Below are 23,036 nucleotides of genomic sequence, written 5' to 3'. Positions count from 1 at the left end.
CTAAATCCAAACCCAACACCCCATAACGTTGAGAATCCCGGCCCGCTGCGTCACCTTTCCCGCCGTATTCCACCTTTCTCAGATATCCACACACAAGTCCTATGCTATGACAATCTCAACTATTTCTCCCTCCTAGGATTTGAAATCATTCCCGATATCTAACATCGCATCGACAAGTAAATACCCCCTTTTTCCATTCCCAAATTAAGGTTCCATCCCACTATTTACCTGCATATCTGAAACCCTAACCGACATCCTACGAGTTCCATCTCGTCTCTTGGCCCCAGCGATCAATATTGTTCCCAGTTTTACAACGTATTTACTTGTTTCTGCGGTCGCAGGTTCGGATCCTGCCTCGGGTATGGATGTGTGTGATGTCCTTAGGTTAGTTAGGTTTAAGTAGTTCTAAGTCTAGGGGACTGATGATCTCAGAGGTTAAGTTCCATTTGAACTATTTGAACTTCTGTCTGGTATCCCAAGAGCATACATCTAACTTACTTTTCATTCTCCATTTGCGTCTATCTCTCCATAAATTTCCTTCGATTATTGTGCCTATAATTAATGTCTGAATTCGTTGTATCCATGCCGCGGATGGGCTTCTCTCCTCCGACAACATTTTCATATTTCGATGCCATATGAGTTGTTTTTCTTCCACAAAATCAATAATTGAACATGTAATACCAATTTTTCCCTCTGATGAGTTCCTTTCCCACCAGGATATCCCTGCAGACCATGTCCAAAACCTCATTAGACATCATTACAGTCTTTCTGTTAAGCAGAATTTAACTTCTAAGTGACGTGCAATTAAGTGGTGTTTATGAAGTGAGTGGAGCGCTGAGCCATATCCTGATGGCTAAGAGAGCCACACGCAAATGGAAATGCTATTTGACTTTAAAATCAAAGTAAAAGATTGGGTCGCCACAACTCTAACCACACGACAAACAAGAGGTTCGCCTGAGTTGGAAAATTAATTAATTTAGTCATAAGAAAAAACTCATAAAAGAACATTCGTCGTAACGTCACTCATAAAAAATGGGATGTAATTATTAATATGACGCAGGGATTGTTCAAATGAATCAAAGAGTAAAACAAAGTAAAAAGTGTGTGAACACTGCGAATAAGAGCAGCTTGAAGCAACATTCCTGAAAATAAGATCTATTCTAAATAATTTGTTTTAAATAAAAAGGGGACACAAATTATTGGACCTGTGCGCATGGAAACGCTATGGATGGGCTAGCAAGGAAAGTACTAGATAAATGGCGTAGGTGAAGGAGATGTAACATCGGCACACTGGGTAAGACTTGAAACATTTTTTTTATTTCTTAAGGCATTGATATAAGGCATCTACATAACTGCTGTTGCCTGGAAACTACGTATGATTGCATGTGAAATGCTATACGACCCGCAACAGAAGCTCTTAATTTAGAATCGCGATCGTATCTAGAATGGGACTGGAAAGGTTTAACACTTGCATTCAGACCCCACATTCCCTTTCAGAACAGCAAGAACGGCCCCAGCACCAACATGCAACGAAGCTAGGATGTTTGTTCCACTGTGTTGAAAAATGATTAAATGAAATAGTGATCTGAATATCACGGTTGCATTTAAAGTTGAACCTCGGTTTGGAGAAACAGCTTCAACGAGGGCCACACATACACGCTTAAGCGCTTAACATGAAATCACAAACCACAAACACAACCTGAATAATGCAGACAGGAAGTATTTAATATTCCAAGTCAGAGCAATAATCAAAATCTAGGGCAGAGGCAGGGGGCCACCGGGACGTTAGCCTCACAATTAACTCGTGTGGCCAGGTGGTTCGTGGAGACACAATTTCTACGTACCGTGGCAAGATTTTAGCAACATTAAACCATGCAGCCGCGAACAATTAACATTTTACAGAGGACACATTTGAATAGATATAGGGTAATGGCAGACGGCAAACGAACTCGAACCCACGTGGACGGTCTCATATAGTAATGAAACAAAGAAAACTCACAAAGAGGCAAAAATTATCAAGATTCGGAAAATATTAGAATGTATACACAGGCAGTCGCAGGCACACAAACATTCACGCTGAACCGAGGGCGCATAAGGCCAAAAGCTAAAATCTCCCCTCTAGCTATGAGACAACGCGCCACGCTGTTAAAGTAACTCACCCTTCTTCTAACGAGGGAACCTCCCCATCGCACCCCTCTCAGATTTAGTTATAAGTTGCCACAGTGGATAGGCCTTGAAAAACTGAACACAGATCAATCGAGAAAACAGGAAGAAGTTGTGTAGAACTGTGAAAAAATAAGCAAAATATACAAACTGAGTAGTTCAAGGGAAGATAAGGAATAATAAGGACAATAGGAGCGCAGGAGCGCCGTGGTCTCTTGGTAATGTGAGCAGCTGCGGAGCGGAAGGTCCTAGGTTCGAATTTTCCGTCAAGTGTAAATTTTAATTTTTTATTTTCAGTTTATGTGACAAACTCTTATGTTTTCATCACTTTTTTGGGAGTGATTATCACATCCACAAGAAAACCTAAATCGGGCAAGGTAGAAGAATCTTTTTACCCATTCGCCAAGTGTACAAGTTAGGTGGGTCGACAACATATTCCTGTCATGTGACGCACATGCCGTCACCAGTGTCGTATAGAATATATCAGATGTGTTTTCCTGTGGAGGAATCGGTTGACCTATGACCTTACGATCAAATGTTTTCTGTTCCCATTGGAGAGGCACGTCCTTTCGTCTACTAATCGCACGGTTTTGCAGTGCGGTCGCAATACACAGACACTAAACTTATTACAGTGAACAGAGATGTCAATGAACGAACGGACAGATAATAATTATGCAAAAATAAAGAAAGATCCTTGCACCAAGGATCTCTCGTGCAGCAGCTGCTCACGTTACCACGGGACCACGGCGCTTCTAAGCACACTTCTTCCATGATATTGCTTATGTGACCCATGGACTACTCAGTTTGTATATTTTGCTTATTTTTTCACAGTTCCACACAACTTCTTCAGTTTGTATATTTTGCTTATTTTTTCACAGTTCCACACAACTTCTTCCTGTTTTCTCAATTGATCTGTGTTCAGTTTATCAAGGCCTATCCACTGTGCCAACTTATAACTAAATCTGAGGGGGGGGGGGGGGGGGGGGTGCGATGGGGAGGTTCCCTTGTAAGAGACCTCGGCTACAGACCCTCGGAGATCTGGAAGCAGACTGCCCATCTCACACTAAAACTTCTCCCACAAAACCCGTGGCCGGGAAAACCCAGAGATGAGGCTTCCGTCACCAACCTAACACCGGTAACTTTCAAAATGTGTGTGTTGCTAAGGCACCAAACTGCTCTGGTCATGAGTCCCTAGATTTACACACTACTTAAACTAACTTATGCTAAGAACAACACACACATCCATGCCCGAGGGAGGACTCGAAGTTCCGACGGGAGGTTTCGCGCAGTCCGTGACATGACGCCTCAAACCGCGCGGCCACTCCGCCCGGCCCGGTAAATTTCACACAAGGGGAACAAACCCCTTTGCCTACCTGAAAACTACAAGGGTTGGACATTCTGTAAGACTACCGCTGATCCTTTGCAGCAGACTAAACCACCGTACAACGAAATGAGACACACCCACACTCATTCACTCACGCATGCCAGAGAGTTTTGGAATAGGAAAGAAGGGATGCACATATTATGGAATCATAGGGGTTACATATAAAAAGATGGAAAACTTTTAATGGCGTTAGAGACGCATTTGAAAGTATGAAAAGAACTCACATATGATGCTTGCAAATCGTAGACAGAAATAGGCTACGGCTAGATTGAATCATAGCTGAGTCTTCTCTGGTACGGAATTTAGGAACGAAAACACCCGAATTGTTCTCTAGGGTGCAAAGTGTACTGGAACGAAAATACAATGATCATGAAAGGGGACTATAGGACCACGAAATTTAGCAACGAAAACACCCGAATTGTTCTGTAGGATGCAAAATGCACTAGAAAGCAAATAAAATGATAATGAAAGGGGACTATAGGACCCTTTCAAACTCTCCATAAGTCGTAATGTTTCTAAAATTTGTTTTTAAAGTTTGTTCTTTTGTTTTACGTTCTGATCTGTTGGTTCTATAAAATCCAGTTCAGTGCTCTAATAGTGAACTTTGCAGTAGTTATTGTTGAATTAACTTTTTTATCTATTGACCATTTAGTGTGATTTTTACTCCTAGATATTTACATCCTTCAGTGTGCGTAATTGTCCCCATTATTTCTCTCAGTTTCAAACCTTGATTTGTTCCTTGGATTAGCACGTATTTACTTTTATTCATGTTGACCTGCACGCCCTATTTTTGTACTCTTGTGTTAATTTCCTTCAATTCTTTCGATGTCCTCTTTGTCCTGTCTCAAAATTAGCTGGTCATCGGCAAACTGAAGTGAATATAGTGCTATCATTTAATGGGATTCCCACGCTTTTACATTTTTCCTTCCAGTTTTCCAACGAGTTCTCTGTATATATTTTGTAAAGTGTTTCTGACAGGCTGCATCTCCGGCTTAATCCCTTTGTAACAGTAAATCCAGTTGAGAGAACGTTTTGTATCTTTATTCTTACTGTAGAATTTTCATATACGTTGTAACGCTTATGTCTAAAGTAAGGTGTGATGTTTATGTCTAATAAAGAACAATTATATCAAGTGGTGTGCTGAGTGCGTATCTAATTACGTGTATCTGTATAATTACCTGACCCTGTTTAACACAATCTGTCTACTAGCAAGAAAGCAATACCAGTAAACCCAAACTAATTTAAACCTGTGCGCGACAATGACAAATTAGAGGTAAGTACATTCAGATCTACTCGATATTACTACGGCGCTGTAAATCAATAAGTACAAAAGTTGACCCCCTGCGCAAATCCATAAACTGTGTGAAATAAATTTCTTACTTTGTATTGGTGTCGGCTTGGATAACGCGTTGTTCTGCTCTCAGCACTACTAAAATGACTGCAATTGCAAAAGCCACAATGCAAGATTTCTGACTGAGAAACATTTAGAATTTGTTAAATAAAAAAGAATTGGAATTGAGAGGCAGAACATGACAGAGAATGACTGTTATCTTAGTTGAAAATCTTACTACATTGTGAAACTGACAATACAATAATAAACTTGGGGTTACGTACAAAGCTGGTCTCATTCAAATTCGTTGCACAGAAAAAGTGCATAAATACATGAATATTGTATATCGATATAACAATATGTAGGAAGATTCTTCATCACAATTTCATAATAATATTTGTAGCATATTCGTAATTAATTTTACTTCAAATCTCATATCTTCCATAAATCGTTTATACACAACTCTGAAATTGTTACACTGAATATTTAATACTAAGCGACTGCCCACTCCGGAGCATCGCAACGGACACTGCCAGCCTCTGGCGTGCTACTCAAGCTGCTCCCGAGCAACAACCGCCCACTATTGCGCGACCAAACATAAGGTCTTTGTTACGCATACTCTGCCTCAGCGATAGCTGTCTCGCGGCGTTCTTTCGCACATACGTCTTTGTAATCGATATATCGCTTATGATCTTGGATAATACGTTCAAATTTACAATTTTCATTATACGAGGTGTGGCTAGAAAAAAAACCGGACTAGTACTGGTGAAACAATAAAACGAATGCAATAAGGCTGAAAGTCGCGTGGCCTGTCACGTGACTCTCGCTCCGCCTACTGCTCGAGTTTCGTCTGCCTCCTGCACTCAGTCTGCCCGTGGCGTCTGTTTTAAGTAGTTGTTTTGTCTGTGCGTCGGAAAATGTTGAGTGTACAGAAAGAACAGCGTGTTAACATCAAATTTTGTTTCAAACTAGGAAAATCTGCAAGTAAAACGTTTGTAATGTTACAACAAGTGTACGGCGATGATTGTTTATCGCGAACACAAGTGTTTGAGTGGTTTAAACGATTTAAAGATGGCCGCGAAGACACCAGTGATGACACTCGCACTGGCAGACCATTGTCAGCAAAAACTGATGCAAACATTGAAAAAATCGGTAAACTTGTTCGACAAGATCGCCGTTTAACAATCAGAGCAGTGTCTGAATTAACAGGAGTTGACAAGGAAAGTGTTAGGCAGATTCTTCATGAAAGTTTCAACATGAACAAAGTGTGTTCAAAAATGGTTCCAAAGTGTCTCACAATTGAACAGAAGGAACGCCGAAGAATGATTTGTTCTGACATCCTGGAAAACATTGAAAGTGATCCCACCTTCTTACAAAATGTTATTACTTGCGATGAATCATGGTTTTTTACTTACGATCCCGAAACTAAACGCCAATCGATGCATTGGAATACTCCTGGTTCTCGACGACAAAAAAAAGCACGAATGTCAAAATCGAAATTCAAGGCAATGATGATTGTTTTTTTTGACATCAAAGGGATTGTGCACATTGATTGGATACCAGAGGGACAAACAGTGAATCAGCATTACTACATTAGCGTCCTGGCTACCCTACGTGAGCGAGTACGGAGAAAACGGAACGATTTGTGGAGAAAAAAGTCATGGATCCTTCACCAAGACAATGTCCCAGCTCACAGTGCGTTGTCAGTGAAGACGTTTTTGGCAAAACACAACATTCCCATCTTAGATCATCCACCCTACTCACCTGATTTGGCCCCCTGTGACTTTTTTCTTTTCCCTAAAGTCAAGTCAGCTTTGAAAGGAACTAGATTTGAGACTGTTGAAGCAGTAAAAGAAAAAGCGACTGAAGTAATGTATGGACTTACCGAAAATGATCTGCAGCATTGCTATGAACAGTGGAAAATTCGTATGGAGCGGTGTAGAGACCGAGGAGGAGAGTACATTGAAGGAGATAACATGAAATTGTAAATAATTGTAAATAAATGTTTTTTCCAGCATCAGTCCGGTTTTTTTCTAGCCGCACCTCCTATGTACCTGTTTCAAGGTTCCAAACTGCTTTAATGACCAAATCCGTCATTTAGGAGTTATCACTTGGAGCCCATAACACTATCATCCTTACAGGTTTCTCATCATATCATCAAGATCAAGTTCATTCTTTTTGTTTACACAAATGTATTTTTATATATGTAATTCTTTGTATCAAAGACTGAAGAGCGACAACTATGCTGCTGCCAGCCTACCACAATAGGGAGATGGGAACCTAAATAACAAACAAAATTTTTAAAGAAAATAATCTGAAGGCAGCCACGTTCGTGTTCACACCCAGTGACTTCAAGAACTATCGCTTGTTACAGCCGTTCTGCTATGAACCACATCTCAGACGTCTCTGATCTACGTTTCCGATTGATCTTGCTACCTTGTCTTATCACGATAGTCTTTGTACACTCACAGGGAAATCGCGAGCTATTTCTGTTTTGTTTTGACAGTTGTAGATCAACAATGCACGAGACAAAAAAGCACGTTTGGTGCCTTTTGCTTATGAACGATGAGTGGATTTATGTATTTGTTCTTGCAATCATTTCGCCTGGCAAGTGTAAGGGCTTCAGGTCCACTCATACCAGGCTTCCTTAATGAAGCAACAGAACAATTTGTGTAGCACATGAGTAGCATATAATTACAATAATAACAATGACAGTACGTATAGCAAGGAATACGTGGAATTTAAGAAATATCAATCTTATTAGAATTTAGTACTTTCCTCGATACATTCGTGTCAAACGAATTTGAGTAGTGACATATATCAGCAACCGATGACAACAGTACTGAAGGAAGCAAAGTGGCGAAGAAGTTGAGCAGTCAGAGGAAGAACAAGACATAGTAGTGTAAGATTAGCAGATGCGACAGAAAGGAGAAAACAGAAATATAAAGGGATGAGAAAAGTATACATAGCTACAATGTAACGAAGATACTTGTTTACTGTTTTACAAAAAGAAAGCTAGTATACGCCAAGAGGGAAGCTACGCCCCGATGGTAAAAGACATATCTTTAATCTATGCTTCAATGCTCAGTGAAACTTGACAAAAGATTGTTGCTCTGTTATTACACTTATCATTTTTTCAGCAAAACAAAATAACAGTCGTTACACAAACGAAGGCCATGGCCACACTGATATGTCTACAGGCACCAGAAATGTCGCATTCACGTCTATTCATGGTTCATCTTTGTCGCTTGCGTACTTAACTTGCGACTCTATCAGTAACGTTATTTTATACCCACACCTCGTATATATGATACAAGACTGAAGTAGGATGAAATATCGTTGGCACACAGCGAGAAGAGCAATGGACCAAGGGTGGGACCCTAAGGGAGTCCAGACAGCACGTGGTTCTCCCACCCACATATGATACATTGGTATCTGAAGTAACTATGGAACCACTGTACTGTGCTGTTTGAGAAATTTAGCTGTCTCATTTTATTGCATTGACTGACTGCTTCGTCGGTTCTTGGTAGAATATTTTACACATTATGAATGAAACAGACACAGCACTGGTGTAACATTGTACAATATTTATTATTTGTTACACTAACTGGTTTTTGGCTGCTACAGCATCATCAGGTACAAAGAGTTTGGGTTCTAGGCGCTTCAGTCCGGAACCGCGTTGCTGCTACGGTCGTAGGTTCGAATCCTGCCCCGGGCACGGATGTGTGTGATGTCCTTAGGTTAGTTAGGTTTAAGTAGTTCTAAGTCTAGGGGACTGATGACCTCAGATGTTAAGTCCCATACTGCTTAGAGCCATTTGAACCAATTTTATTGGAAACCTACCACCACAGATAGAGTAATACGGGCCAGTTCTCAACACCCGGTGACCCACAAACATGCTGCGTTTCATTTTATGGTACATCGCCTAATATCTATACCCAAGAGTAAAGACAACTTCCTAGTAGCATCAAGCAATGGCTATTCTCCTGCCTTAGTGGACTCCATAATGCTCAAAAAGCAGAAACAACAGATGTTCTCCCTTCTTTACCCTGTCCTTGACCAACCACCTCAAGAGTGCAATAAATGGTGTGCAATTCCATACTTTTTAAAAGTCTCACTTGAGAATTAATTTCTTTCATTTCACGTCCACGGTCACAAACTTGTAGACCCTCAGACTACCGGTTTCGATTAGCAATGACCATCTTCAGATCTGCATCAAAACATGGGAAAAAATACAACTAGCAGATTGTCTACAGCTTAAAACAATAAAATACACCATGATGAAAAGTGTTACTGTCATACATGCGAAAATTATTCGCTTCAAATATGACTAGGCATACATGTTTTATAAAAACGTGTCCTAATGCACTGGAGCCATAGTGGCGTCGTCATAAGCTAAACACGAATCAGCGTCATTATCGTCAGACATATATAAATTATAATATACACAAGAGACATTTTGTCAGCAGCAGTACTGTTCAAAACGAAATGCTGTACAGTAGCCACGAAATGTTTGTGTCGCAAGCTCCCCAGATGCCGCTACTTCGGGCGTGCACGTATTCGTCAGTTATAATTGAATGGTGTGAAATAAAAAGGGGGATACAATCGGTTAAGTCTGTGGTGGTCTTACAAAGTGTAAAGTCATTACAGAAATAAAATGCCTGAATTAAAACACGGCAAAAGTTATTTTGTTAAAAAGGAAAAAGTTAAGTACAGTAATTCAGATACGCTCAAGTGGTGATCTCTTAGATAACGACATAAATAATAAACAGCTTCCTGAGAATGCAGAATAATGTAAGAATTACAAAAAAAATTAGCTAATGAAGCCCAGTGAATGAAAACAGACTGCCGCACATGAGCAGTGCCGCATAGGCGAGAAGTGGTTAGAGGAATGTGACCGCCAGAGGGCCCCCTCGTACCCTGCGGCACTCCGTTCCAAGGAAAGAATGATAAAACCCTGTATCAGTGCATGAGCAAGATTATCTTGTTAATGAAGTATACTATGGGGACAAAAAAAGCCAGACTTACATGCAAAACGTAAGGAAACGAAGTAAACTCTAGGTGAAGCCATTAGCAAGATATATACAATAGAGGCGTTCAGTGTTTAAACACTACCTTTTTCCCTCAAGAGTACTGACCTCAGTACCACAGCAAAGCTTTAATTATATAAGGCGACGGTTTTCTCTAAGATAATGTATGACAGCTAGGTCTGGCTCTCGCCAGTCAAACACAAATTGGCCGTCTACAAGTTTTACAAAATATGATACTCAGAAGGATACTTCACGCTAGCCGGTATGCTAGCATCGTTGACTTGCATGTTGTCCTCCATATGAATACAGTATCTGAAGCAGTTCGCAAACAAATGACGACCCTGTAAAATGAAGTAGACATTCCGCGTAACTCGGTGTACCACCTAAGAACTCTGGGTAGGAGAATACCGCTCCCATGGCATCGGTGTAAGGCACCACGTTGCTCGGTACTATGAGATCCTATCTCATTCCACCAGCTGGTGGTATCTTTCGGACCGATATACAGGGCTATTACAAATGATTGAAGCAATTTCATAAATTCACTGTAGCTCTATTCATTGACATATGGTCACGACACACTACAAATACATAGAAAAACTTATAAAGTTTTGTTCGGCTGAAGCCGCAATTCAGGTTTCTGCCGCCAGAGCGCTCGAGAGCGCAGTGAGACAAAATGGCGACAGAAGCCGAGAAAGCGTGTGTCGTGCTTGAAATGCACTCACATCAGTCAATCATAACAGTGCAACGACACTTCAGGACGAAGTTCAACAAAGATCCACCAACTGCTAACTTCATTCGGCGATGGTATGCGCAGTTTAAAGCTTCTGGATGCCTCTGTAAGGGCAAATCAACGGGTCGGCCTGCAGTGAGCGAAGAAACGGTTGAACGCGTGCGAGCAAGTTTCACGCGTAGCCCGCGGAAGTCGACGAATAAAGCAAGCAGGGAGCTAAACGTACCACAGCCGACGGTTTGGAAAATCTTACGGAAAAGGCTAAAGCAGAAGCATTTCTTAAACAGGAGATTGGAAAACCGATGGATCGGTCGTGGTGGAGATCATGATCAACAATTCATGTCATGGCCTCCACGCTCTCCCGACTTAACCCCATGCGATTTCTTTCTGTAGGGTTATGTGAAAGATTCAGTGTTTAAACCTCCTCTACCAAGAAACGTGCCAGAACTGCGAGCTCGCATCAACGATGCTTTCGAACTCATTGATGGGGACATGCTGCGCCGAGTGTGGGAGGAACTTGATTATCGGCTTGATGTCTGCCGAATCACTAAAGGGGCACATATCGAACATTTGTGAATGCCTAAAAAAAATTTGAGTTTTTGTATTTGTGTGCAAAGTATTGTGAAAATATCTCAAATAATAAAGTTATTGTAGAGCTGTGAAATCGCTTCAATCATTTGTAATAACCCTGTACATGCCCTCAGAATTTGACCCAGAAAGTTGATTCATCATAAAGTGAACCGAAGCACCTACGTTGTCAAACAAAGCAAAGCAGGCATTAGACACAAAATCGCAGCGCCAATGAAACACTTTGGTTAACTCTCGTTTCTTCAATTTATAAATTTCAAGCTCTTCTAACAAAGTAAGAGCACAACCTTTTTCCACCCTGTGGAGAATGTGCATACTATACTCAGTGCTCCCTATAAAATGACCGTTTCTGATAAATGTTGTACCAAAGCCGTTTTCTTACGTGGCTGTGAATGTTCTTTAAACCTTACGTTAAAAGAGTGGCCATCTGGATGTAGCCAGGAAGTTTAAACGCAGGAATGTAAAAGCATCATATTATAAGCCAACATTGTTGCACACATGTTGCCCAATGGTGAAGACAACACTACAGCTTTGGAAAAGAGCGGAACACAAAAAACTACTTGTGACTGAAGCAGATTCTATATAGATCAGTCTGGCAGGGCAATACGTATGTATCCACTTGAAGGAACACCACAGAAGTTGGAAATCTGGAAAAGAAGACCTTTCTTAGAGCACCTGCTTAAAGAAGGCCATAGTTACATCCCATCCATAAAGAAAGGAAGATGAACTATTTTGAAATGATGGAATTAATGAACACATGTCCTTCAACCCAGGCTTGGTACTGAATGATGAGGCACAGTTCCCTCACTCGCCACTTCTGACTGCAGATACTACTCATAATTCCATCGAGGCCATGTTTTAAATTACCCCTCTTACTCACGTGCCCCACTTCCTTTATATCAGTTACTATAGTTTCTCTCGCTGTGCTATAAAAAGTTTACTTTGTATAATCACTGGTGCTTCACTTACCTGCTTAATATGACTACTATATCACATCTGCTTGTAATTTAGGATCCATTAAAGACAATATTACTTTGCCCAGCCACATATTTCGAATATGTCGTCAAAGTTTATTGTTCAGTTATGTTCTTTTACTTACAACTGTTGTAAACTGTCTATAGTTCACTAGTTAATACGTCACATATTTTTATCTTGGTTAAATAATCTTACATCGCATTTAGAGTGAAATAATCCCGCTTGTTTTAATACTGATTCTAACGTTAACATTTTTCATGTCAGGATGGATGGTTCAAATGGCTCTGAGCACTATGCGACTTAACTTCTGAGGTCATCGGTCGCCTAGAACTTAGAACTAGTTAAAGCTAACTAATCTAAGGACATTACACACATCCATGCCCGAGGCAGGATTCGAACCTGCGACCTATCAGGATGGAGTTACTCTCTACATCCACTAGTTTAAAATCTTTGTCCAACAAAATTTCACTGCATATGTTTGTACCTGATGATGACGTAACGGCCGGTAACCGTTTCGTGTAACAAATAATAAATATTTTGGAATATTATACCAGTGTTGTGTGTGTTTCATTAATAATTTTTCATTCTTATAGTTAATATACCGAAATGAACAGTATGATATACAATACTTCAGTATATTGCGTGGACATTCATGCCAATATTCGAATTCGAACTTTTGACACGGTAAAGGGAGTGTTATCGTAATTTGCGTGGTTATTAGTGAGAAGAAGGTGTTATCTGTAGTGATCTAAGTGGTAGTCCTGACGGTGATGAAGCTTCTGATGGCGATAAATACACGTTTCCTGTCGTTATCTCGCCGGCAGTCGTTGGAAGACGCAGGTCAGGTCGACGTGCGTGAGTGACGCACGACGCGCAAAAAAGACGAGAGGCTCCGAATGTGGCGGAAGGTGTTCATTAGGGCCAACAGCTGGGCGCTGGAAAGCCTCCGCGCCTGTGTGCGGAACCTTGCGGTCTCTCTTGGGGGCCAGGCGCGGCTCAATCTGCAGTAGTGGGACTGTACTAGCTGCGACTACACCAACACTCGTTGGGATACTGGCGGATAAAGTGAAGTCGTTTGTCGCCGCAGGCTGACAAACCTCTTGTGGTGATCCAACTGACTTCTGTCACTTTGTAATATCTACTTTCGACCATTTTGTATCTGCATCGATATTTCTGTGTCAGTTTGTAGTGTTGCTTATGTAGAGTGTTGTATCTGTCATGGATATTCTTTGACTGTGTATAAAATGGTTCAAATGGTTCTGAGCACTATGGGACTTAACATCTGAGGTCATCAGTCCCCTAGAACTTAGAACTACTTAAACCTAACTAGCCTAAGGACATCACACACATCCATGTCCGAGACAGGATTCGCACCTGCGACCGTAGCGGTCCCGCGGTTCCAGACTGAAGCGCCTTTAACCGCACGGCCACACCGGCCGGCGACTGTGTATACATATTTCAGTTATGTGAACTTTTTGAACGATGTTGTTGAAATTGGGCTTGTGGGTTTAAATAACTACTGGAATGATTTGAAACTTCCTGGCAGATTAAAACTGTGTGCCCGACCGAGACTCGAACTCGGGACCTTTGCCTTTCGCGGGCAAGTGCTCTACCATCTGAGCTACCGAAGCACTTGCCCGCGAAAGGCAAAGGTCCCCAGTTCGAGTCTCGGTCGGGCACACAGTTGTAATCTGCCAGGAAGTTTCATATCAGCGCACACTCCGCTGCAGAGTGAATATCTCATTCTGGAAACTGGAATGATTGTTGTATAATGTACTGTAAATGACTTGGTCCATAGTTAGGGAACGCAGGGTTGATTTTAAAAGATGTTGGGAAGCCCCGCAGCTACGGAAGTAGCCTGGAGGAGTGGATAAGGTGGTTGGGGCGCAAGTGGCAAGTCATCCTTTGTGACGTATAAGGAGTCTGGGCTGAGCAATACTGTGGTTAACATCTCGCTAGCAGTAGCGGATCATTGGGATTAATATTCTTGGAGTTTTGAGGCCACAGGAGCTTAAGAGCAGTACTTTGGCCCTCGTATGCTGCATTTGGTGATTCTATTATCATGGCATGGTTCAAATGGCTCTGAGCACTATGGAACTTAACGTCTCAGGTCATCAGTCCCCTAGAACTTAGAACTACTTAAACCTAACTAACCTAAGGACATCACACACATCCATGCCCGTGGCAGGATTCGAACTTGCGACCGTTGCGGTCGCGCGGTTGCAGACTGTAGCGCCTAGAACCGCTCGGCCATATCATGGCATGGTTTTTGGCCCTGTAAAGATATAATTCCGATGCCAAAAAGATCTGTAACAGGGCGAGGCCAACAGTAATGCTATGACTGCATCGCCGCCATGTTAACAGCCACTGCAAATTACGCCACCAGTGCCGCTAACCTCCCACAAAATTGGTTATAATTGGCCAAATGTAAATGGATCAGGTATTTGTAAAATTTGGTTGATTTTAATAATACTCGTGGTATTGTCAAAAACTCTGTCTTACACCCATGGCTATCCCAAATCACAAACCTGGACAGGAATGCTATCCTGGGGAATTTAATGGCGAGTATCCTAATTTATTATAGAAAGACTTATTCGGCAGCTGTAAAACTAGTTGTGAGAGCTTTCTGTGTGTGGAGTTATAGTGCTTAAAGTTCAGTTTTATATTTTCAGAAATACTTCGCTTCCAGTGCATTTCTAAAACATTCTGCAGTCATTTTCTTAAATCATTTGCCTCACTTGAAAAGCTGCCTTGTAACTTGATAGTTAAAAGAACAATAATATTAACCTGGAGCGAAAAAGATTATTAATTGTTGCATTTAAGCACTTTGATCAGAATTACAAAGTTTTAACCGTGTTCATTTCATGAGAAAGTGTTTGTACCTTAATTTAATGTTGTGTTAGCATTTGCACAGCCAACTATATTTTGAGTAGGTTAAAAGACTGCTTATCAAAGCACATTTGTTATTTAAAGAGTTACTTAATAATTATTGAAGAGAATACTTACCATTTCTCATACATACTTGTGTAGTTTTGTTAATGAGGATGGTTTTTCAAACCATGGAAGTTTAAGGACCCTCATGTACCAAGCTAGTTAGTTAACGAAGCAAATTGGCGTATTTAGATTTGCATTCTGTTTAACTGCTTCAAACTGAGCTTAAGAAAGGAATGCAAGTTGGTTGATGCACAGGCATAGAGACCCTGTACTAAGCAATGATGGTATAGAGTATGATCATTAATAGGCCCCTTGATTTAATCCAGAATAATTCAATGCTCTTCCTTGTTTAGTATTGCTATTAGTTTCATGTGTGTGGTGATTGGTTGTATAAACTGCTACGTCTAGGCCGGCCGGAGTGGCCGAGTGGTTCTAGGTGCTACAGTCTGGAACCTCGCGACCGCTACGGTCGCAGGTTCGAATCCTGCCACGGGCATGGATGTGTGTGATGTCCTTAGGTTAGTTAGATTTGAGTAGTGCTAAGTTATAGGGGACTGATGACGCTAGCAGTTGAGTCTCATAGTGCTCAGAGCCATTTGCTACATCTAGTCCATTTAAGGTACGTGTTGTTGAGAGGCATATGTTACTATCTCATTGGCCATTTGTTCGTCTGACTTCCAACTTAGTAGTGCATTTATCTGCAAGGTTAGGTTACTGTGATGTTGTGTGAACAGATATAAAGAGTTTAGTGTGTATGTGTGTCAAGGAAGGTTAGGTTAGCCTTAGCACTGCCTTCTGCTTTGTTATACAGGGTTATTACAAATGATTGAAGCGATTTCACAGCTCTACAATAACTTTATTATTTGAGATATTTTCACAATGCTTTGCACACACATACAAAAACTCAAAAAGTTTTTTTAGGCATTCACAAATGTTCGATATGTGCCCCTTTAGTGATTCGGCAGACATCAAGCCGATATTCAAGTTCCTCCCACACTCAGCGCAGCTTGTCCCCATCAATGAGTTCGAAAGCATCGTTGATGCGAGCTCGCAGTTCTGGCACGTTTCTTGGTAGAGGAGGTTTAAACACTGAATCTTTCACATAACCCCACAGAAAAAAATCGCATGGGGTTAAGTTGGGAGAGCGTGGAGGCCATGACATGAATTGCTGATCATGATCTCCACCACGACCGATCCATCGGTTTTCCAATCTCCTGTTTAAGAAATGCCGAACATCGTGATGGAAGTGCGGTGGAGCACCATCCTCTTGAAAGATGAAGTCGGCGCTGTCAGTCTCCAGTTGTGGCATGAGCCAATTTTCCAGCATGTCCAGATACACGTGTCCTGTAACGTTTTTTTCGCAGAAGAAAAAGGGGCCGTAAACTTTAAACCGTGAGATTGCACAAAACACGTTAACTTTTGGTGAATTGCGAATTTGCTGCACGAATGCGTAAGGATTCTCTACCGCCCAGATTCGCACATTGTGTCTGTTCACTTCACCATTAAGAAAAAATGTCGCTTCATCACTGAAAACAAGTTTCGCACTGAACGCATCCTCTTCCATGAGCTGTAGCAACCGCGCCGAAAATTCAAAGCGTTTGACTTTGTTGTCAGGTGTCAGGGCTAGTAGCAATTGTAAAGGGTAAGGCTTCTGCTTTAGCCTTTTCCGTAAGATTTTCCAAACCGTCGGCTGTGGTACGTTTAGTTCCCTGCTTGCTTTATTCGTCGACTTTCGCGGGCTACGCGTGAAACTTGCCCGCACGCGTTCAACCGTTTCTTCGCTCACTGCAGGCCGACCCGTTGATTTCCCCTTACAGAGGCATCCAGAAGCTTTAAACTGCGCATACCATCGCCGGATGGAGTTAGCAGTTGGTGGATCTTTGTTGAACTTCGTCCTGAAGTGTCGTTGCACTGTTATGACTGACTAATGTGAGTGCATTTCAAGCACGACATACGCTTTCTCGGCTCCTGTCGCCATTTTGTCTCACTGCGCTCTCGAGCGCTCTGGCGGCAGAAACCTGAAGTGCGGCTTCAGCCGAACAAAACTTTATGAGTTTTTCTACGTATCTGTAGTGTTTCTTGACCATATGTCAATGAATGGAGCTACAGTGAATTTATGAAATCGCTTCAATCAGTTGTAATAGCCCTGTATTGCTTGACACAAGAATGCATAGTTAGGCTGGCGACCGATATTAATACGAAATATTACAACTTGCTTTTGTGTTGGGAGAACAACTGCTTATGATCCACCTGTTTATTGTTCGTTTTAGTCTGCTGGAGTGTTTTGGAACCGAGTCCCAGACTGATTATTCTGTTCCCATTATGTTAACTCACGGTCACAGCTTTTCCAAAATTCCTCGCAGAGGATCATCTATGCCGTTTTAGGTGGTCGCTGTTACCGCTTCAAGTTGTACCACTGACAAAAGCCGATTGAGGATTTCTTGGTAGTGAGAATGCAGCATATTAGCTTGGGTAGAGTTTCAGTGATCGTTATTAAAAGTATATTATTAAAAAGACTGAGACTAAACATTGTTTTTCAGGTTCTAACTCTCCAATACCGCTGTAACTTTTTGATGCCATAGCCCAAAGGCATTATACGAGGGCTACTTTTTTTAGGGTTTGATCAGTCGTGAAAGTAAAACCACAATGTACATAGTATGGCCGTCAATCGCCTCATGTTGCACTGTACTTTTCAGTTCTGAAAGATCTCTTGAGCAACAATCTCCTGCCATATGTTAAGGGCATGATCTGATTTGATTTCTTCATGCTGAGGCTTTCCGCCTGATTACATACAGCCCACATAGCATAACTGTCATGTGTGACAGCGAAGAGAGGCAATGGTGCAGCAACTTTGAAGCCACGTACAAGCGTTCATGATGCAGTCAGTCAGGGAAGGAAGCGAGAGTAAACTGATGTCGTTCAGCGAGTGGACCACGCGTTTCAAGAAAACAGTCTAAGAAGGGAAATTCAGAAAAAGCGAAGAGAGATGTTGCCATCATGCATTGTCCTTCTCCATGACAACGCTCGGCCGCACACCGCAAGTGCAAGGAAGACGCTCCTGCAGAGTTTTCAGTGGAAGTGATTTATCACCCACCATATAGCCCGGACTTGGCTCACTCTGATTTTCATCCCTTTGTTCTCATGAACCCATTGCTATGACAGCATTTTGTCACAGACAACGAGCCATAGAACAGAGAAAAGAACTGGTGGAAAGCACAGGTGGCTGCCTTCTATCGTATTGTAAAGTTGGTACCACGCTGCAACAAATGTCTACGTTGTAACGGCGACTATGTAATGAAGTAGCTGGAACATTGAGAATGAAGCATTTTATTTTCTCTGAGATTTGCATTTCGCGATCGACTGGGCCCTGAAAATAGCTCTCGTGTAACAAAAGCGTTCTAGACGGTTTTATTCACTAAATTGTGGAAACATAGCCTCCAAATGACAGACGAATTTCTTTCCATGCCTGTAAGACATGTAGGGTAATTCATAAAGACTGCTGACTAGACATTGGTATGGAACTACACCCAAAAATGCTCTACGGATGAGCGGCCGGCCGAACGATCAGCCCAATCAAGTATTCAACCTTTCCTGAAGGCGCTTTTAGTGTGACCTTCGTTGTGGTGGAATATGCCATTTGGGTTCCTACTCATGAAGGATATGGTAACAGGGTCACTTACCGGCGAGCATCCAGCCTCCCGTCAACATACAGTGAAAGTACCGGGTGATCAAAAAGTCAGTATAAATTTGAGAACTTAATAAACCACGGAATAATGTAGATAGAGAGGTAAAAATTGGCACACATGCTTGGAATGACATGGGGTTTTATTAGAACCAAAGAAAATCGTTATCGGGCCTTTTTTCTTCGAGGAAATGCGTGATTCTGATTTTGTAACTGCTACCGTGACGGGTGAGAGGTACGCCGATATGTTACAGAATCGCATCATCCCCAGACTGGCTGATAAACAGCTGCTGGAACGTACGATGTTTATGCAGGATGGCGCTCCACCCCATATTGCTACACGTGTGAAATATCTCTTGTGCGCATCGTTTGGTGATGATCGTGTGCTCAGCCGCCGCTTTCGTCATGCTTGACCTCCCAGGTCCCCAGACCTCAGTCTGTGATATTATTGGCCATGGGGTTACCTGAAGTTGCAAGTGTATCGTGATCGACCGACATCTCTAGGGATGCTGAAAGACAATATCCGACTCCAATGCCTCACCATAACTCCGGAGATGCTTTACATTGCTGTTCACAACATTATTCCTCGACTACAGCTATTGTTGAGGAATGATGGTGGACATATTGAGCATTTCCTGTAAAGAACATCATCTTTGCTTTGTCTTACTTTGTTATGCTAATTATTGCTATTCTGATCAGATGAAGCGCCATCTGTCGGACATTTTTTGAGCTTTTGTATTTTTTTGGTTCGAATAAAACCCCACGTCATTCCAGGCACGTGTGTCAATTTGTAGCTCTCTATCTACATTATTCTGTAATTTATTCAGTTTTCAAATTTGTACTGACTTTTGGATCACCCGGTTCAATACCTTCTTACACCATGACTGCAGGAGCTGGACAGATATGAGTCTCGAGAGTCGTTAACTCATGTGGCCCTTCATCAGTTCGCCTCGACACACGTTAGCATCGATCCGACAGCCACATACAGACTGAAGGCTCATCACTGAACATCGCAGAACACCACTCGAAGTTCCAGTCGACTACAGCTCTGGAACGTGATAATCTCTGTTGTCTTGGGTGAACGGCACATGTCAACTCGAAATATAAATTCAGCTTCCAATAATGTGTTCCTGATGCCTCGCGGTGGCATTCTGCCTGAAACTTCAGTCCCGATTTCAGCTGTGTCTTCCGTCTATTCGTCAGAGCCAGTCAAATTATCCTATCCACTTTTAACGGTGTGGTCGTTCCGAAAGGACCTGTGCCGACTCGTCTGGTACTGATTGCACCTCGTCATTACTCGTTCTGCAGCCATTGCATTACAGTCAAGTGTCTGTGCGGTCTGTCGGTATGACGCTTCAGTTTAACGTGTGGTGATGATTCCAACTTATTCAGTGTCCGGAAGATGTCAACATAAACCTTCTCCTCTGTTACTACTGTGTTGCGCTTCCCACCCGCAAAATTCCAGTAACAATGTAAACAATCTATAACCATCAAGCACGTATTTACACCTTTCTTCACATGTAGGAATGTCTTTTTCCTGTATTGAAAATACTTTCAGCGTTTCGTCCAAGAGTGTCTCGGTCATTTTACGTCTACCTCACGACAGACGTACCCACTTGGCTGCCTCGTAAGTGTTGTTAACTACACTCTACGATTTTTTGTGTACATATTTTTCTTCTTCGCAGATTTTTAAAGAATCCAGCGTTGTCCTACAACGTCAGAGCATCTGGATCGTGGGTTTCTCGCAATGATGAGAAAAGCCACTCGCTTTTGGTGCTATATTACGCAGCTACCTGTTTCTACGAGTACTACGAGGTGCATTCAAGTTCTAAGGCCTCCAATATTTTTTCTCCGGACTGGAAAGAGATAGAAACATGCGGATTGTTTTAAAATGAGGCTGCGTTCATTGTCAATACGTCCCAGAGATGGCAGCACCGTACGGCAGATGAAATTTTACCGCCAGCGGCGAGAATGAGAACTGTTTTAAATACTTAAAATGGCGACGTTTTCCTTACTTGAACAGCATGCAATCATTCGTTTTCTGAATTTGTATGGTGTGAAACCAATTGAAATTCATCGACAGTTGAAGGAGACATGTGGTGATGGAGTTATGGATGTGTCGAAAGTGCGTTCGTGGGTGCGACAGTTTAATGAAGGCAGAACATCATGTGACAACGAACCAAAACAACCTCGTGCTCGCACTAGCCGGTCTGACGACATGATCGAGAAAGTGGAGAGAGTTGTTTTGGGGGATCGCCGAATGACTGTTGAAAAGATCACCTCCAGAGCTGGCATTTCTGTGGGTTCTGTGCACACAATCCTGCATGACGACCTGAAAATGCGAAAAGTGTCATCCAGGTGGGTGCCACGAATGCTGACGGACGACCACATGGGTGCCCGTGTGGCATGTTGCCAAGCAATGTTGACGCGCAATGACAGCATGAATGGGACTTTCTTTTCGTCGGTTGTGACTATGGATGAGACATGGATGCCATTTTTCAGTCCAGAAACAAAGCGCCAGTCAGCTCAATGGAAGCACACAGATTCACCGCCACCAAAAAAATTTCGGGTAACCGCCAGTGCTGAAAAAATGATGGTGTCCATGTTCTGGGACAGCGAGGGCGTAATCCTTACCCATTGCGTTCCAAAGGGCACTACGGTAACAGGTGCATCCTACGAAAATGTTTTGAAAAACAAATTCCTTCCTGCACTGCAACAAAAACGTCCGGGAAGGGTGCTGTTTCACCAAGACAACGCACCCGCACATCGAGCTAATGCTACGCAACAGTTTCTTCGTGATAACAGCTTTGAAGTGATTGCTCATGCTCCCTACTCACCTGACCTGGCTCCTAGTGACTTTTGGCTTTTTCCAACAATGAAAGACACTCTCCGTGGCCGCACATTCACCAGCCGTGCTGCTATTGCCTCAGCGATTTTCCAGTGGTCAAAACAGACTCCTAAAGAAGCCTTCGCTGCTGCCATGGAATCATGGCGTCAGCGTTGTGAAAAATGTGTACGTCTGCAGGGCGATTACGTCGAGAAGTAACGCCAGTTTCATCGATTTCGGGTGAGTAGTTAATTAGAAAAAAAATCGGAGGCCTTAGAACTTGAATGCACCTCGTACAGAAATCGGTGCAAGATACTGGTTGGTTATAATATGCTACTACTCTCGGAGGTCCAGTGTAGCCTACAATTATCGTATGGCGGCAAAACTTGGTGGATATGCTGATGCGTTAACAAGGAACCCATTCACGACGGAAAAAAAATTTGTTCGAATTTTGGCACCAGATAGAAATCTGGCACTGTATACAGTTTGTAGACGACATGACGTCACACCATTTGACTAGCCGTCCGCTGTTAGTGAATCTGTTCTAAGTGAACAGTGCTGAATTGACAGAGTATCGCCGACTGAAACTTCTGAGGAGCGGCCCATTGTCATTAAATCATCTACAGAAGATGAAGTTCGAAAACACAGGTGAGACTCATGTGGCATCTGGAAGAGGAAGGCGTTCTATCCCAGAGGAAGTTATTGACGAGGTTGTTGTTGTCGTGACTGATCATTCGGCACATGTCCCGGGTAGTGCTAGAGCTTGTATAGTGTCTAGCCCATGGCCAATACTAAGCAAAGTTTTGCGGCTCGTTTTACACTGGGGCCCGTACAAGATTTACACGCTGCAGTAACTGAACCTCATAATCTGCAGAAAACTTCTGAATTTACTCTTCTGTTTCTGACAGCGATCGAAGCTATTCACGTGTGGTGGGGCAATATTCTATGGAATGACGTGACACACTTCACAATGCGGGGCGCCGTGAATATACAGATCTGTCGAATTTAGGGCACTGTTAAACCGACCGTAGTGCATGAAGGGCCACTGCAGTCTCCCTATGTGACAGTGTGGCGTGGATTCTCAAGCACCTTTACTATCGGTCCGTTCTTCTTTCAAGAGAATACACTCATGGGGCCTGCCAGGTGTACCGTGACGTCTTCACGTTGTCGAGTACAGCATGTGATTCCTGCTTTGGAAGGGAGCTGCTGTGTGGAAACCACACTATGTCGCTCGCCCAGTGAAAGATATTCTTAAAGCAACATTCCACGAACATATTATCTCCAGAGGTTTTCCAGATGCATGATCTCAACTGAATTCTGTGACTTTCGGTTCTAGCGAATCTAAAAGAACGCGTTTACCAAGGACACATTCGGTCCCTGATCTGAAGTTCAG

Source organism: Schistocerca americana, chromosome 6, assembly GCF_021461395.2.
Source record: "Schistocerca americana isolate TAMUIC-IGC-003095 chromosome 6, iqSchAmer2.1, whole genome shotgun sequence".
In the NCBI taxonomy this organism is placed as follows: Eukaryota; Metazoa; Arthropoda; class Insecta; order Orthoptera; family Acrididae; genus Schistocerca; species Schistocerca americana.
Note: the sequence above shows the minus strand (reverse complement) of the source record.